General features: G+C 36.0%; 1 protein-coding gene across 7 annotated transcripts in view; it reads right to left on the bottom strand.

The window, feature by feature from the left end:
• Window positions 1-17,500, bottom strand: part of LOC137641467 (uncharacterized) — a 267,521-nt gene that overhangs the window by 166,912 nt on the left and 83,109 nt on the right. The window contains exon 1 of one of the 7 annotated variants that reach the window (XM_068374051.1): window positions 13,182-13,296. The exons of the other annotated variants lie outside the window; for them this stretch is intronic. The gene's annotated coding sequence lies outside the window, so the exon portion shown is untranslated. Of the gene's footprint in view, window positions 1-13,181; window positions 13,297-17,500 lie in introns of those variants that run through there. 7 annotated transcript variants of the gene reach the window in all.

The raw sequence follows: 17,500 nt of genomic DNA, 5'->3' as shown, positions 1-17,500 counted from the left end.
CGTTATACTTCTCATCCCTGGCTAAGTGGTCGGGAGTCAATATGGTGGGGAGTGGGGGGTGGGGTTGACTTCTTCCTTTCCGCCTGGAGGAGATCCGTCCGGCCTAATGGATCTTTTTTTTTTAAAGAAACCACCGTTGTTGGATTCGATCCGGGACTCGCGCCTCGTGTTTACGTTCTTGGAGCCATTTTGAGCTTGTGACGTCTTGGAGTTATGACGTCACGTGTGTGTGTCTTGGCGCGGGTTTGGGGTTGGGGTGGGGGTAGGGGGTGGGGGGGAAAAAATCAGCGCTCTCCATTGTGTTTCCACCAGCTGTAAGTTTTTCCACGCTCTTCCTCCAGGTGATACTCTCCTTGGTCTGAATGAAGCACGCGGGTGAGAGAGAGAGAGAGAGAGAGAGAGAGAGAGAGGGGGGGGGGGCGGGGATGCAAGTTTACTTTTGTATGGTGTATTTCTTTCTATTCCCTTCTATTTATCTTGAATAGTTAAATTTAATTCGTTCTAAAATTCTATTTGAATAAAGCATTTTCATATAACTAATACAAGTATAAGTTTAGTAGGCTGATGGGTTATTGAAATTTTGGAATTTTTTTTTCATGATATAAACATCCTTATTCCTCCTGCTAATGTATTTTTGTTTTTTTGTGGGGGGGTGTTGAGTTTATGACTAAATGTTGACTTGGTCAATTGTTTCTCGTTGTTGTTCCTTGGTCGAAAAATATGTATGTACAGTATATATGTATGCATCATTTATTTAAGATATTGTTGTATATTTAAGAAGCATTGCATCATGTCCTTTAGATATTATTGTTTATTTTAGAACTTAAGGAAATATTTGAGCGATTACTGTAAAAGATGTATATTCGAGAATGATCTCTAATGTAAACAGGAGTATTTCAACTTTATAGATTATTTGTCCCAAAAGAGAACAAGATATTTTTTCTTATCTGAATAAAGTAAGAGTTTTATTTTGTAAAGTTAGTGTGCCTTTATTTGCATGTGTTCCTGGCAGTGTTAAATTCATCATCATCATCTCTTCTTAAGCTTATTGACGCAAAGGGCCTCGGGTAGAGTTCGCCCGTCGTCTCTATCTTGAGCTTTTAATTCAATACTTCGCCATTCATCATCTTCTACTTTGCGCTTCATAGTCCTCAGCCATGTAGGTCTGGGTCTTCCAACTCTTCTAGTGCCTTGTGGAGGCCAGCTAAATGTTTGGTGAACTATTCTCTCTTGGAGAGTGCGAAGAGCATGCCCAAACCATCTCCATTTACCTCTAATCATGATCTCATCCTCATATGGCATTGAGTAATCTCTATTATAGTTTCATTTCTAATCCTGTCCTGCTAATTATCTCCCAATATCCTTCTGAGGGCTTTGTTCTTAAATCCACTATATCTATTGGAGAATGTTTCATTGTCATAGAGTAGCACCGATCTCACTAAACTTATATAAAATCTGATTTTTATATGTAATTTCAGGCGATTTGATTTCCAAATTTTACTTAACCTAGCCCTTGTCTGAATTGCTTTTCTCAATCTTTTAATAAACTCCAATTGTAAAGACCCTGTAATGGAGATCATTTTTCCCAACACTTAAATGATTCTTCCTCATTAATCCTTTCTCCTTCCAATGAGATTTCATTTTCCATTGCATACTCCATTCTCACCATCTCTGTCTTTCTTCTATTTATCTTCAGCTGAACTCCGTGTGATATTTCATGCATTTTGGTAAGCAAGCATTGCAAATCCTGTGGTGTTCTGCTAACAAGGACAGCGTCATCTGCATACTCTTGGTCTGCTAAATTCCTATCACCAATCCAGTCCAATCCTTCTCCACCATCTCTGACTGTTCTACGCATTACAAAATCCATGAGGAGGATAAACGACATAGGTGACAACACATTCCCTTGGAGTACTCTGCTGTTCACTGGAAATTCATTTGATAAGACTCCATTAACAGTAACTCATGAACAAAGTTAATCAAATTTACATATCCAAGAGGAATTCAATAATAACGCAGGAATCTACATAAGATTGACCGCTGCACACTATAAAAGGCTTTTTCATATTCAACAAATGCCATCAAAAGTGAATTTCTATATTCTACGCATTGCTGTACATGTGTCAAAATGAAAATCTGGTCAGTGCAACTTCTACCTTTTCTAAATCCTGCTTGTTCATCTCTCAGCTTTTCATCAATCTTACTCTCCAATCTCTTTAGAATAAGCATACTATATATTCTCATAACAATTGACTTTCATGTTATGTCTCTGAAATTATTGCAATCAGTCAGGTCTCCCCCCCCCCTCCCTTTTTTTCACCAGGATTCCTAATTCACATTCATTAGGCTTTGCCTCTTCATATATATACTGTGTATATATGTATATATATATATATATATATATATATATAATTATATTAATGACAAACATGGCTTTAGGTGCAATGAACATTACTGAACTCGTAGTAAGAAATTCCTTCTTACCCTTTCAAATCTTAACTGAACTTTACTGAAAACAAGTTGGCATTAATATCAAGAAGTATGTAATTTACAACACTATGGGGCTTTAGATGTAAGTTCCTTTACAAAGGGTCTCTCTTTCAACACATTTGTAAAACTTTAGAAGTATGGACAATTTTTTCACCCGTTGATGCGCAAAGCAATAGCAAACGTGGTCCTTTTAATTTGATAAGCACTGTAGTTTTCGAATCGGGATTTTTCAGGTTTAATTCCGTCCTTGTTTTTAGTTGCATGTAATTGTTATATGGAACACATGAGATAGTGGACGATTTTATGTTTCTCAATTTGCTCGAATATTTACGAAAACGTTATCATAGAAATTACTTTCTCTTAATATTTTGAGTATATTGTTCAGCTGAAGACATTTATTTCGCTCACTTTCTTAATACAAATTAATCGTACTCTTTTAGATATAACCTTTATGTTATAGCAGTTTTTCATGGTAATATCTTATGTAGATTTTCTTATGATTATCTCTATAAATGCGTTGTAATACCTCATGACATTGCATCTTATTATCATAAAATATCTGTCGCACATCAACAGCAATCATGCAATAAAAACATAAGTAAAAATAACGAGCAACGAAATAAAACCCAGTGTCTTGTTGACCTCGCGGCTAATGAACCGTTTCTGGGAATGTTTGTTTATTATGGTATTTGTGCGATTGTAAATCCTACTAAACAATAATTATGGTATATTATTTTCCATCTAAATGCTTGTCTCAAGGAGGATATGTACCGCACGTGTATCTCACACGCTCCTACACTTTAACGGTATTTTCTTTTTTCTTTTTGCATATTAACGTTATCGCTCTCGCCTTGCACTGATAACCAGTTTATGCCTGTATATGCTTGTCTTATTATATTTCCATTTTTGTGCCGTTCTTGATTGGAACGGGTTGTATTTATACTCTTGCTCTGTCCAAATTAAGATAGTTGCAGTCACTCAATTTTCGGTTAATGCCTAACTGTTGCATTCCCACACTTGTTTTCCAACAGACGCTAACACAGACACAGACAAGTGATTTAATTATTATATACTGAATATGTTAACAGGAAGAGATAGGACAGTGATACGAAATTAACGTCTTCACTGTACTGATGGTCATCATATTAGCGATTTCAGCAACGTTGGGTCTTGTCAGTATGTGGATGGGTAACCATCGATGCTAGAAATTTTCAAAAATACTTGCTGGGAACTGGAAAGACACCCGCTACGAGGGGGAAAAGCGAGAGCTTTCTTATTTATTTCCCATTCAGGTTGAAAGCTTGTAATGGTAAGCGTGTCTCGATGGTAAATTGACCAGGGAAATATATTGTTTATTTATCTCCCTGTTAAATCATATTTCTATCTATCCACCAACTTTGTTTAAGGTAGGCATTCATATATATATATATATATATATATATATATATATATATATATATATATATATATATATAAATGTATATATATATATATATATACATATATATATATAGAGAGAGATATATATAATTATATATATACACACACATGGATGCGACCCGTCTAAAATGACTGCTAAATATTTAGGTAGATTGTGCACACACACACAACTCTCCCCACACAATCCCCCTTTCCTAATTACAACACTGCAGTGTTGGTTACCGAGTGTACAGTAGCTTTCGGGGCGCTCCCTCTCACTAGGGTATGACCACTCTCCCCCATACCTGAAAGACGGGAGAGACCAAGTAGTCATATGTTTGGCAATGCCGCTTAGCGTGACAGGAAGAAATATATATATATATATATATATATATATATATATATATATATATATATATATATATAGCCAGTCACTTGCTCTTTTTGATATAAGGGCGATGCAATTTTAAGGAAATCACAGATTATGTTAAGAGTTTCTGTTGTCGTTAGTAGGTTATTTAATTAGTCTTTATCCATCCGATATGTATGTTTATAAAAAGTGCGAGTGTGCTGCCTTAAGTGAAAAGAAACAGGACAATGAAGTCCCCATGAGCCTGTCTCAAGGTTAATGAGTAAATGATTACCTGTCTCTTCACATGGAAACCTTGACAGATGAGGATCAGGAAATGGAGTGACGGATGGACGGGGCCAGACAGAAAATCTATCACGGTGACAAGCTCAGATGTGTAGGTTAGGAGAGAGAGAGAGAGAGAGAGAGAGAGAGAGAGAGAGAGAGAGAGAGAGAGAGAGAGAGAGAGAGAGAGAGAGAGAGAGTAAAAAATCCCGTGTAATTGCTACTTTTTCAATTTTTTTTAATTTTTTTTGAAGAAAGGATAAGAAAGCAATACTATGTATTGCAGTACAAATCAGTGTCTAGTACGTAGATATAATTTGATTTGGGGAATTGGACTACCCTTGTGTAACTAAAAATAGCAGTTAAAGAAACTGATGCAGTATTTTACGAGGAGCCCAAATCGTTCCCAGTGTAATTCATTCTAAGATGAAGGGAGAAGCAGCACATTTTCCTTTGATCTGAAGGATTTAACGTCCTTTTGATTAGATTTATGTGTAGATGTGTGAACCAACTAATGTTGTAGGAGCCATAATGCACCGGAGTTTCATCCATGACTCAGCTGCTATAGGATGAATCAGGTGGTCCTGGGATGAATGATGGTTTTTGTTTGTTTAGTAATTCCTAATTGATATATAAATTTATTCTGTGTGTATGCCCAAAAATTTACAGGAACACATGATGCTCAGATGCAATAAATGTCTTGGAAGAATGAAAACAACCTAGATGAGGTCTTGAAAAAAAGGGACGAAGCTTGTAAGGTTTCACATAAAATATATTCATATTTCCTACTGATGTTTAGCTTTATATGTGTATTTAAGTGTGTATGTATGAAGGGATGAATGAATTTAAGTGTGTGTGTATATATAATTATATGAACGTGAGTATATATACTTTATGTATGTATATATGTATGTATGTGTATATGAATATGTGTATGTATGTGTTTATGAGTTTTACGTATGTATGTATAAGGATGTAAGTTTTTAAGTTTATGTATATATATATATATATATATATATATATATATATATATATATATATATATATATATATATGTATATTGTGTGTGGGGGGGTTTATATCCATAGATTTTATTCATATATTCAAGTCATCAGCTTATTTTCGTTCCAATTTTTCTTCTACGTTTCGTTTTCTAAGAAATTTTTGCATTAAGGAACCATTTAGTTTTTGGTAGACAGTTCTAATTAAAATCCCAGTAAGTTTCAGTACTTTACTATTAAAATTGAGTCCAGGAAACTGCTCACAAACAAACAAGCACACAAAAACGTAAACAGGGGTGAAAACAACCTCCTTATAACTTCGTTGGTGGAAGTAATAATGAAATACTTTAAAGAAATTCTTTTTATTTTGGAAGTCGATGCGTACGTGTAAATATACAGCCTAGATATTAACAATGCACTTGAAATTTTACTTTGATAAATTTCATCTTATCTTCATTTGTAAATATTGTTTTTTATTATCTTAAACATTACATCACATACCAGATAAACGACCTACAAATTAACGAAGTTAGCGGTTGCATCAACCCTATAATCTCATATGAATCTAGGGTAAAATCCATATGCTCTTCTTGTTTGTGCCATTGCAAGAGAATATCCGTAAACTACCTGTATGCTGCGACCGCCGGATTAATAAAAGTTTTCAGGCGACGTTCAAAGAGATGCCAGCTATTACTGAAAGGGAGAGATTAGGGAAATTGCTTGCTGATTTTTTTTTTTTTTCTGTTGCACATGAAAAGGTGGTTTCATTTACACGCCGGATGGGAATATCCAAACCGATGGCTTTTTAAAAAAAAAAAAAAGTGGGTTTATAGAGAAGTCAATATGAAAACATTCAGTGTTAAAATAGTGGATAATGGTTATAGTGACTTGTCAATTAATGTTCTATTCTAACCTTTATCCTGCCTTCATTTAAAGGTTGTCTGTTTTGCTATGCAGTTGGGAACCTATTTCAACCCACGAATAATAATAAGGAATATTTCTGAAAGACATTCCAGAATTTTGCTGTATAGATGTTCTTATTTAATTTTCTTACCTTGATTACTGTTGTTAGAAAGGTATCGGCAATAAATGACAAAACGAAACTATTTATATGATTACTGTATTTGAGAAACTTGAGATAAGTGGAATTCCTAATTCGGAGATGATTGAAAGATTCTAAAATGCAATAATGTATGCCCAATGAAAGAAACTTTTTGGATGGTGCAATCCTCTACTATTATGAGAGCGTGACTGAGTAATATCCTCTACTAATGCGGGAGCGTGACTGGAGTTCTATCCTCTACTATTGTGGGAGCGTGACTGAGTAATATCCTCTACAAATGTGGGAGCGTGACTGAGTATTATCCTCTACTATTGTGGGAGCGTGACTGAGTAATATCCTCTACTAATGTGGGAGTGTGACTGGATTTCTATCCTCTACTAGTGTGGGAGCGTGACCGAGTATTATCCTCTAGTATGGTGGGAACATGACTTGAGTATTATCCTCTACTATTGTGGGAGCGTGATTGAGTAATATCCTATACTAATGTGGGAGTGTGACTGGATTTCTATCCTCTACTAGTGTGGGAGCGTAACCGAGTATTATCCTCTAGTATGGTGAGAGCATGACTGAGTATTATCTTCTACTATTGTGGGAGCGTAACTGAATATTATCCTCTACTATTGTGGGAGCGTGACCGAGTATTATCCTCTAGTATGGTGGGAGCGTGACTGAGTATTATCCTCTACTATTGTGGGAGCGTAACTGAATATTATCCTCTACTATTGTGGGAGCGTGACTGAGTATTATCCTCTACTATTGTTGGAGCGTAACTGAATATAATCCTCTACTATTGTGGGAGCGTGATTGAATGTTATCCTCTACTATTGTGGGAGCATGACTGAGTATTATCCTCTACTATTGTGAGAGCGTAACTGAATATTATCTTCTACAATTGTGGGAGCGTGACTGGAGTACTATCTTCTACAATTGTGGGAGCGCGACTAAGCAATATCCTCTACTAATGTGGGAGTGTGACTGAGTATTATCTTCTACTATTGTGGGAGCGTGACTGAGTATTATCCTCTACTATTGTGGGAGCGTAACTGAATATTATCCTCTACTATTGTGGGAGCGTGACTGAGTATTATCCTCTACTATTGTGGGAGCGTAACTGAATATAATCCTCTACTAGTGTGGGAGCGTGATTGAGTGTTATCCTCTACTATTGTGGGAGCGTGACTGAGTATTATCCTCTACTATTGTGGGAGCGTAACTGAATATTATCCTCTACTATTGTGGGAGCGTGACTGAGTATTATCCTCTACTATTGTGGGAGCGTAACTGAATATAATCCTCTACTAGTGTGGGAGCGTGATTGAGTGTTATCCTCTACTATTGTGGGAGCGTGACTGAGTATTATCCTCTACTATTGTGGGAGCGTAACTTAATATTATCTTCTACAATTGTGGGAGCGCGACTAAGTAATATCCTCTACTAATGGGGGAGCGTGACTGAGTATTATCTTCTACTATTGTGGGAGCGTGACTGAGTAATATCCTCTACTATTGTGGGGGCGTGAGAGCAATATCCTCTACTAATGTGTGAGCGTGACTGGAGTACTATTCTCTACTGTTGTGGGAGCGTAACTGAGTAATATTCTCTACTAATGTGGGAGCGTGACTTAGTATTATCCTCTACTATTGTGGGAGCGTGACTGAGTATTATCGTCTACTATTGTGGGAGCGTGACAGTAATATCCTCTACTAATGTGGGAGCGTGACTGAGTATTATCCTCTATTATTGTGGGAGCGTGACTGAGTATTATCCTCTACTATTGTGGGAGCATGACTAAGTAATATCCTCTACTAATGTGGGAGCGTGACAGTAATATCCTCTACTAATGTGGGAGCGTGACTGAGTATTATCCTCTATTATTGTGGGAGCGTGACTGAGTATTATCCTCTACTATTGTAGGAGCATGACTGAGTAATATCCTCTACTAATGTGGGAGCGTGACTGAGTAATATCCTCTACTAATGTGTGAGCGTGACTGGAGTACTATCCTCTACCATTGTGGGAGCGTGACTGAATAATATCCTCTACTAATGTGAGAGCATGACTGAGTATCATCCTCTACTATTGTGGGAGCGTGACTGAGTATTATCCTCAACTATTGTGGGAGCGTGACAGTAATATCCTCTACTAATATGGGAGCGTGACTGAGTATTATCTTCTACTAGTGTGGGAGCATGGCTGAGTATTATCCTTTACTATTGTGGGAGCGTGACTGAGTATTATCTTCCACTATTGTGGGAGCGTGACAGTAATATCCTCTACTAATGTGGGAGCGTGACTGGAATACTATCTTCTACTAATGTGTGAGCGTGACTGAGTATTATCCTCTACTATTGTGAGAGTGTGACAGTAATATCCTCTACTAATGTGGGAGCGTGACTGGAATACTATCTTCTACTAATGTGTGAGCGTGACTGAGTATTATCCTCTACTATTGTGGGAGCGTGACAGTAATATCCTCTTCTAATGTGGGAGCATGACTGGATACTATCTTTTATTAATGTGTGAGCGTGACTAAGTAATATCCTCTACTACTGTGGGAGCGTGACTGCATACTATCTTCTATTAATGTGTGAGCGTGACTGAGTATTATCCTTCACTATTGTGGGAGCCTGACAGTAATATCCTCTACTAATGTGGGAGCATGACTGGATACTATCTTCTATTAATGTGTGAGCGTGACTGAGTATTATCCTCTACTATTGTGGGAGCGTGACAGTAATATCCTCTACTAATGTGGGAGCATGACTGGATACTATCTTCTATTAATGTGTGAGCGTGACTGAGTATTATCCTCTACTACTGTGGGAGCGTGACTGGATACTATCTTCTATTAATGTGTGAGCGTGACTGAGTATTATCCTTCACTATTGTGGGAGCCTGACAGTAATATCCTCTACTACTGTGGGAGCGTGACTGGAATACTATCTTCTACTAATATGTGAGCGTGACTGGAGTACTATCCTCTACTCTTGTTGGAGCGTGACTGAGTAATATCCTCTTCTACTATGGGAGCGTGACTGGAATACTATCTTCTACTAATGTGTGAGCGTGACTGGAGTACTATCCTCTACTATTGTTGGAGCGTGACTGAGTAATATCCTCTACTAATGTGGGAGCTTGACTGAGTAATATCCTCTACTATTGTGCGACCGTGACGGAGTAATATCTTCTTCTAATGCAGGAGTGTGACTGAGTATTATCCTCTACTATTGTGGGAGCGTGACTAAGTATTTTCCTCTACTATTGTGGGAGCGTGACTGAGTATTATCCTCTACTAATGTGGGAGTGTGACTGAGTATTATCCTCTACTATTGTGGGAGCGTGACAGTATTATCCTCTACTATTGTGCGAGCGTGATTGAGTATTATCTTCTACTATTGTGGGAGCTTGACTGAGCATTATCCGCCACTATTGTGGGAGTGTGACTGAGTATTATCCTCTACTATTGTGGGAGCGTGACCGAGTATTATCCTCTACTAATGTGGGAGTGTGACTGAGTATTATCCTCTACTATTGTGGGAGCGTGACTGAGTATTATCCTCTACTAATGTGGGAGTGTGACTGAGTATTATCTTCTACTATTGTGGGAGCGTGACCGAGTATTATCCTCTACTAATGTGGGAGTGTGACTGAGCATTATCCTCCACTATTGTGGGAGCGTGACTGAGTATCATCCTCTACTAATGTGGGAGTGTGACTGAGTATTATCTTCTACTATTGTGGGAGCGTGACCGAGTATTATCCTCTACTAATGTGGGAGTGTGACTGAGCATTATCCTCCACTATTGTGGGAGCGTGACTGAGTATCATCCTCTACTATTGTGGGAGCGTGACCGAGTATTATCCTCTACTAATGTGGGAGTGTGACTGAGTATTATCCTCTACTATTGTGGGAGCGTGACTGAGTATTATCCTCTACTAATGTGGGAGTGTGACTGAGTATTATCTTCTACTATTGTGGGAGCGTGACCGAGTATTATCCTCTACTAATGTGGGAGTGTGACTGAGCATTATCCTCCACTATTGTGGGAGCGTGACTGAGTATCATCCTCTACTATTGTGCGACCGTGACTTTGCACCCACCATTAAGAGGGTATGTTAACATACCTACTAAGATCAATAAAAAAGACCCAATAATTTGCTGAGAAACTTAAAGGCTGTAACTTCCAAAAGGAATAAAGCCACATTGTATAGCGAAAGGCATTTTTCTTATTTTATATAAAAAATAACAATTAATGTGCAGATAACTGTCTTAATTTCTTGCTGTTGAATCAAGGGCGAATTGTTTGTGCGGAATCCATTTAAATGTTTAAAGGCCGCTCATGATTTGCAGAGGCAAGGGACAGTGACATTGCCCTATTAAGCAGGTCAATGCCCTAGAGACTGACCATATTGTATATGAGCAGCGGCCAAGCCCCCTCTCCACCCAAGCTAGGACCAAGGATGGCCAGGCAATGACTTCTGATGATTCAGCAGTTAGACCTATAGGCTCCCCTAAACCCCCAATCCGTAGCTCATAAGGAGGGTGAGGTTGCAGCGACCAAAGAAATTAACAAGTTTGAGCGGGACTCGAACCCCAGTCTGGCGTTCACCAGTCAGGGACGTTACCACATCGGCCACCACAAGCTTTAGAGCTTTTTATGTATTTCATGTACCTTCACATAATCTTCGTCATCACCACTTGGACATGCACATGCAATACCATGACCTTGATACCGTGACTTTTCATTTCTAGCAGTACAATTACTGCATCGATCCAACCATAAAAGTCCATTCTCTCCTTACTACTAAGGCTTCTAGGCGCCTGCATTCTTTCTATCATCATCATTGCCTTCGCCATCATTATTATTATCATAATTGGTGGTAGTATATTGTGTTGGTGTTATTTTTTTGCGATTGTAACTCTAATAGTGTCAAAATTTATAAGTAATAATAATTATATCAAATAATGATTTATTCTAACTGGCTAAAATTTAATACTGTAGGTTTTCAATGGGTTTAAATGATATAATTGATGGAGGCAATGTAGAGAGTTAATGGTTTGAATAGTGTAAGAAATTAATTTTAAAGACAGAATAAGTTTTTTTTTTTTTTTTGGGGGGGGGGGGGCTTGATATCCAAGTGTTTGTTATAGTATGTAGATGACAGAGTGAGTGAATAGTTCGGTGTATAAATTGTCTTTATAAAGCTGGAATCCATCTATTTACCTCATGAATTAAAACTGATTCACATCATTCCGATATTGTTTTCTTTTTCAAGATCAGTTAGCAAATATTCGTGTTTTTTAACTGTTATTAAAGTTCCAGGTTTCAAACTAGGTAGTATTTCTACCTTACGAAAGTTTTTACGAAGATGGCAGGAAGAGAAACATTTAAAATTTCTACTTCAACAGGTGCAGTCATATACGAACCTATATTAATGCAAGTTAATAACTAATCATAATTGCAAATAGTTTGCAAATACTAAACTTGAACAAAACAAAGTTTGCTGACTTCGATAGAAATGTACCTTGGGGCTACATTTCGAAAGCTGCACCTTTCTTGTCATTATCACGAGTTGCCTTCGCATAGCATTTTCTCAAGAACACTCACTATGGAAAGAATGGCACCTGAGAAGAGAAGAGTTGGATGATTACGTAACAAACGAATCAGCCTAAATCAGATTATTACCCAGTTTCCATCAGTAGTAACATAGAAAAATTACTTTTTTAGAGGAAGGATTGAAAGGCAGATCCTCCTTAGCCTGGAGAAATCCCTGTAGGTCGACTTCCATAAGCTAATATTAATGATAATAATGATGATGATGGTAATAATAATAATAATAATAATAATAATAATAATAATTATTATTATTATTATTATTATTATTATTATTATTATTATTATTATTGTTATTATTATTATCATTTTTATTATTGATAATAATAACATTAATAATGAAAATAATAATAATTATTGTTATTGATATTATTACCAATAATAATAATAATAATAATAATAATAATAATAATAATTATTATTATTATTATTGTTGTCATCAATAACAATAATTGTTATTGATAATAATAATGATTATTATCATTAATGACAATTATAATTAATAATGATTATAATAATGATTATTAAATATACCTGCAGATTTGGTATTTTTGTACCCGTAAAGGATAGACTGTCGTACGCCAGAAGTAGGTCTGATTTTTCAGTCTAAAAATTTAGTCTTAACTTTTATTTCCTGCCAATAACATGTTGATGAAGATCGGTGCTTTTGGTAGATAGATTTGATACAATTCATTTTTTATTGTTAGTGAAGAAATATGAAAACTTACTCCTGTGTTTCAAAATCTTATCTTATGATAATTAGAATATAAGATTTAATTACTACATTTAAAAGAATGAGTACTGTAAAATCTTTTTATCCCACGTCGAAAAAAAGGAGGATGATATTAGCACCCTTGAAGAGAAACATCTCTCTCTCTCTCTCTCTCTCTCTCTCTCTCTCTCTCTCTCTCTCTCTCTCTCATACACACTAGAGAAGTTACATTTCAGACTAAACATACCTTTCCTCTGTATATTTTCCTAGACTCGACACAAATAAGCCTTGGATGAATGTTTACGAGATCAGGTGTCCAAGTCAGCTTCTGCTGCCACCTTTTTTCTCGAAGGCGAAGATTCTGAAAATTTATGCTAATTTTAACATTCGTGGACATTTAGGGATTTTTTTTACTGTATATCTTTCTGAGGCTCTGACCCAGTGGACTATGGCCAAGGCTGTCTCGAGTGAGCTATGGCTCCCTGTGTCCATGAAGACATGGACATTATTTCTATTCTTCATTCCATCGATAAATGATATGTTTATAATACAGCAATAACTTAATATCTATGATCAGTGTTCAGGTAGGTGAGCAGTCGGGAATGCAAAACACTGCCAGCACAAATGCCCCTGGAATGTCTGTTGGGCTGCCTTTGAGGATAGGAATTTGGCTTAAAAAAGGAAATTGCTAAAAGCAGGAACGTGCACATCATATATTGTTAACCTACCTAAACAGCAAAAGTCTTAAAGGGAAAATGTATATGTGTGTATATATATATGTATATATATATATAATATAATATATATATATATAATATAATATATATATATATATATATATATATATATATATATATATATATATATATATATATCTTGTTTTCAATAAATGTCATTTTTAGTATGAAGAAAATCCTGATACATGTGCGATCGGTCCCCGATTATCGCTTAGAGGTCCGGCCAGAAGAAAATGGGTACCAACATCTACTTTGATCAAGAAGATGGATGTGTTTGTAACAACCTGTTCCATTATAAGGACTATATCAAAATTCAGGAAACCGAACTCTTTTGGCTCCACTCATTTCATAGGAAGAATGGCATATGGTTAAATTAGAGTTGTATCATCATCCGCAGTTATTTGGGCAAAGGCCTCAGTCATGTCTTTCCACTCGCGTCTTTCTATGCCATTCTATAGCAGCAAATTTTCATAGTTCGTCAATCCATCGTCTTATTTTCCTTTCCCTGCTTCTGGAAAAGAATTATATATATATATATATATATATATATATATATATATATATATATATATATATATATATATATATATATATATCCAGTATATCATTCTTTAGCAAGAACCCCGAGTAGGACCACTTAAGTGTAACTGAATCGGGCCTTACCCATTCTTATCTAAAGCAACAAGCTCATTCCAACCTAATTTAGATCCAATTAAACCTTGATAAAAACAAACTCCTCTTTTTAATTTTTTTCTATCACGTCCGATTAACCAACTCCCCCCTCCCCACCTTCTGCCAATCTCCCCTTTCCATTTTCTCTCCCAGCTATGATTCAGTTTTCGCACGACCGTTGTCGGTGATCGTTTTACTCTGTGAGAGGTTTTAATTACCTTTATGAATGTTGTTAATGGGGTGGAAACTCTCTCTCTCTCTCTCTCTCTCTCTCTCTCTCTCTCTCTCTCTCTCTCTCTCTCTCAGCATTACACGTGGCCTCAATGTCGCCATTTGAGTTTATCAAAGTTATAACCGCATTAAGTATTGATTTTACCCCTAACAATTTAGGTTTTCCTTTCAAACTCTTTTAACTTTGACTTAATAGTGTAGCTTCTTCACTTTTTGCGCTTAAGGGACTCCCTAACCACATTGCCAAGTGATATTCTTCAAATTCATAATGTTATTTTTTTTTTAATGAGTGAGGTAGGAGTCAAACTTGTGATATCAAGTGCTTATGGCCTAAAGTAGAAAAGGAATGAGAGTGAAAGATAATTCTTTGTAGGGAGTTTCATTTTGTTTCTGGTTAGGGTTGAAAAACATAATTATTATTATTATTATTATTATTATTATTTGCTAAGCTACAATCCTAGTTGGAAAAGCAGTATGCTAAAATCCCAGGGGCTCTAACCAGGAAAATAGCCCTGTGAGGAAAGGAAACAAGGAAAAATTAAATATTTTAAGAACAGAAACAACATTAAAATAGATATTTCCTAACTAAAACTGTTAAAAAAAACTTTAACAAAACAAGAGGAAGAGAAATAAGATAGAAAAATTAAATTATTTATACATGATAAGAGAGAAGACAATCTACAGGATAGGATAGAGTAGCCAAAAATATAAAAAAAAAGGAAAATTGTTCTCCTAAAAGTAGATTCTTAAAGAAATATAATTCAAACCCAGACCTGGGTCTGGGTATAGAGTATTTTGAAAAATTTGAACTTGAAAAATGGAAAGACACCCGGAGTTTATGAGATTACAAGTGGAATACTCTAATACACTGGTGATAGTGTATTTTAGTGGCTGACTAGGGTTTGTAGGGTGTTTGGATGAGGGAAAGGATCCGAAAGACTTAGTGAGTAAAGCATTTGTTTTGCTCTATTGAAGGTAAAGTAAGAGAGGGGAGGGTTGAGAGTTTTTTTTTATTTGTATAGTAACAAAAAGGAATGAAGGACTGATGTGCAAGAACTATGTACTCTTAGGTTTAGACAAGGCGATGATGAGTGGATGAAGTATCTGTTATGTGGCATATAAGTGAGAAATTTGAAAGTAAAGAAAATAAGTTGTAAGTGGCATACAGTACATAGACCTTAAAAGTTTTGTATGGATGTAAAGCTTAGATTAGAATTTCTATAGTCATTTTTTTTTAGTGAGGCAGATTTGCACCGACTTGCGGGGGTGTCCTTTTAGCTAGGAAAAGTTTCCTGATCGCTGATTGGTTGAACAAGATAATTCTAACCAATCAGCGATCAGGAAACTTTTCCAAGCTAAAAGGGCACCCCTGCGAGTCGGTACAAATCTGTCTCACTAAAATAAATTGAGTATAGTTAGGTGAGTAACTGGTGTGCTTTGGAAGTGGATCTGAAATATTTACGAGTTTTCTTCATGGTAGTTCAACGTCTTTATGAGAGCCGTGGTACAATAGGAAAGAACAATGGATAAAGTTGGGAAGTTTCATAATGAAGAAAATAAGTTGTGAACGAGATTGCAGGAATGATGGACCTTAAAGTTGGCGTGCTACTGATTTTGAACAAGGAAGAAAAATTGAAGAAAGAGTTTGAAAATATTTGCTGGATAAAAATGATGAGAGTTAATGTTTGGAAATATGCTGTTATCATGATAAATGAACACATGAAAGATGGTCCAATTATTATTAATGTTGAAGGATGTGTGCAAATGATTTGTAAGACTTAAACTATATTTAAAAACCAATGTGGAAATATACGAAGGCATTGTTGAACCAATTTCTTTGTAAAATTAAACCGTATGAATGAAAGTAAAAGGTTGGTGTTCGAATGAAATGTTTGTGTATTATATATTATGTCAGAAGAATTGATATGGTAAAAAATTAAATATTCATAGAAATAAATGAAGACGTTTGAGTAGGTGATAGAATGGATCAGTTGGAATTTGGTCATGGGGAAAGAATTGAGGATGCAGTTATTATTATTATTATTATTATTATTATTATTATTATTATTATTATTATTATTATAACAAGCCAAGCTATAAACCAAGATAGAAAAGTAGGATCCTATAAGAACAAGGGTTCCAACAGGGAAAAATAGCCCAGCGAGGAAAGGAAATAATGAAATTAATAAGCCACGAGAGAAGTAAAGATCAAAATAAAATAACGACATTAAATTAGATTTTTTATATATAAGCTTTAAAAACTTTAAAACAAACAAGAGGAAGAAATAAGATAGAACAGCGCGCACGAGTGTACCCTCAAGCAAGAGGAGGAACTAAAAATGGTTGAATATACGTATGATAGAGGAAGTCTCTTAATAATCAGGAAGCAAAAAGGATAGGGGTGAATTCTGACCTATTCTTTACATATTCTCCTCTGTCCTCATACACCTGACAACACTGAGATTACCAAACAATTCTTCTTCACCCAAGGGGTACTGTACTGTAATTATTCAGTGGCCACTCTTCTCTTGCTAAGGGTAGAAGAGACTCTTTAGCTATGGTAAGCAGCTCTTCTAGGAGGACACTCCAAAATCAAACCATTGTTCTTTAGTCTTGGGTAGTTCCATAGCCTCTGTACCAATGTCTTCCACTGTCTTGGGTTAGAGTTCTCTTGCGTTAGGGTACACTCGGGCATTCTATTCTATCTAATTTCTCTTCCTCTTTTTTTGTTAAAGTTTATATAGGAGATATTCATTTTAATGATGTTACTCATCTTAAAATATTTCATTTTTCCCTTTTTCTTTTCCTCACTGGGCTATTTCCCCCATTGGAGCCCCTGGGCTTATAGCATCCTGCTTTTCCAACTAGGGTTGTAGCTTAGCAAGTAATGATATTAATAATAATAATAATAGTTGATGTTGGTGAG

This window comes from Palaemon carinicauda, chromosome 5 (assembly GCF_036898095.1).
Source record: "Palaemon carinicauda isolate YSFRI2023 chromosome 5, ASM3689809v2, whole genome shotgun sequence".
NCBI lineage: Eukaryota > Metazoa > Arthropoda > Malacostraca > Decapoda > Palaemonidae > Palaemon > Palaemon carinicauda.
This window is presented reverse-complemented; position numbering and strand designations above follow the sequence as displayed.